We start from the raw sequence: 1,846 nt of genomic DNA, 5'->3' as shown, positions 1-1,846 counted from the left end.
AATATTCCACCACCACCTCTGGTCTCTCACCCTACCCTCCACAGAAGCTCCCTTCTCCCTCTGATGTCCCCTGCTGGGCTTCCTTGTCCCCGGATATTGCACAATGTTCACTTGCTTGACTCTACCTAATGGTTGATGGACCAAGTTATTTAGGAACAGAAGGGAAGGGAAAATAAAGGATACCTTTAAAATAAAGGTATAAACTCATGTTGGTGAACAGGAATACTTTTTTCCTTTTGCTTCGGCAGTGCTGGAGATTAAACCCAGAGCCTTGTGTGTGCTGAGCTACATCCTTACTCTTCATTGAGTTGAATTGACTGGACATTTCTCCAGTATGGCTAAAACCCCACCTTTGCCTTCATGGAGAGGAATTACACCAGTTAGGAACCCCCACCCTCACCCCAGCCCCCTCATGGACTGAGAGAAGTCTTTCTGCTGGAAGATTCTCAGCATTTCCTTGCTCCTCTACACCCATCAGAATAAATCACTCGGTGGAAGGGAGTGGGTCCATTGAACTTCCCATTTCCAATGAGTTTGTTTTCAGTACAAGGTCCTCTGGGTGAAAAGGGAGGTCAGGTTAGCTTAGATGTGCTTATGGGTGAGAGCTATAGAAACCCTTGTGTGGGTTTGTGTCTCAATGAGATCAGATGGACCATAACTTGGTCCTAAGTTCCTCATGGAAGGCATAACTTAGAAAAACATGTCACACAAAGGTTGCTGTTTTAACAAGGACTTCTGGAAATAGGCATCCATGGTCAGACTGGTACTGAAGGAGCTGGAGGTATAGGGAGCCTCTCTGAGGGTCCCAGACACAAACATATAATTAAATGCACGTTGTCATTTAAAAATGTATGTGGAACTATCAGATTCCTACAGGAAAACAGAAACCACTCAGTTTTTCAAAGAGAGGGTGTAAATGCTTAAAATTAATTACAGAAGTGATGGAGGATGCTGAAAAAACAGAGGACAGGGAGACAATCAAGTTTAGGGAAACCTTCCTCCTTCCTTAGAGGAGGGCAGGGTTTCTAGAGCCTAGAAACCAGGGCCACACAGTTGAAGCTGAAAGGAAAGGGCCTGGTTAGCAGGATCTTGTTATTTTTTGGAAAGATCAGCTACTACCCGAGACCCTGACTGAGACAGAGAGACAGGGAGGAATACTTTAAGTTCTCTGTCCATTTCATCCTCCAAACTCCCACCGGTGATACCCAGTGTTGGAGCCTAGCCAGAAGCCAGACCACATGGAGATATATGAGGTCATCTTCTTTGCTATACAGGAAAAAAAAAATCAGTGGACAAGTACAGTAGTGGATATGAGGGCAAATGGACTTAGGACTGGAAAGGCACTGGCTGGAATCTCCATTAGGGAGGTCAGGTGAATGGATATGAGGCTAGACTAGAAGTTTCCAGAGATGGAAAGCCATTGCTAAACTTCTCTTCCACTCAGGAAATTTAATTTGACCATCATTTATTGAACATCTTATGTGCTAAGTATAGAGGTATAAAGGTTAAGAAGTGATTTGTGCTGGGCACGGTGGTGCATGCCTGTAATGCCAGCGGCTAGGGAGGCTGAGATAGGAGGACTGCAAGTTCAAAGCCAGCCTCAGCAATGGTGAGACACGAAGCAACTGAGTGAGACCGTGTCTATAATTAAATACAAAATAGGGCTGGGATGGGGCTCAGTGGTAAAGTTCCCTGAGTTCAATCCCTGGTACCTACCCCTAAAAAAAAAAAAAAAAAAAAAAAAGATAAAAGAGGAAGTGATTAATTAAAGAACATTAATTCTTTTTTTTTCATTTTGGTACCAAGGTTTGAACTCAGGGGCACTCAAATGCAGAGCCACACCCCC

The sequence above is a fragment of the Urocitellus parryii genome, chromosome 7 (assembly GCF_045843805.1).
Source record: "Urocitellus parryii isolate mUroPar1 chromosome 7, mUroPar1.hap1, whole genome shotgun sequence".
Taxonomy (NCBI): Eukaryota; Metazoa; Chordata; class Mammalia; order Rodentia; family Sciuridae; genus Urocitellus; species Urocitellus parryii.
The sequence above is the reverse complement of the archived record's forward strand: the minus strand, read 5'-3'. Positions refer to the sequence as shown.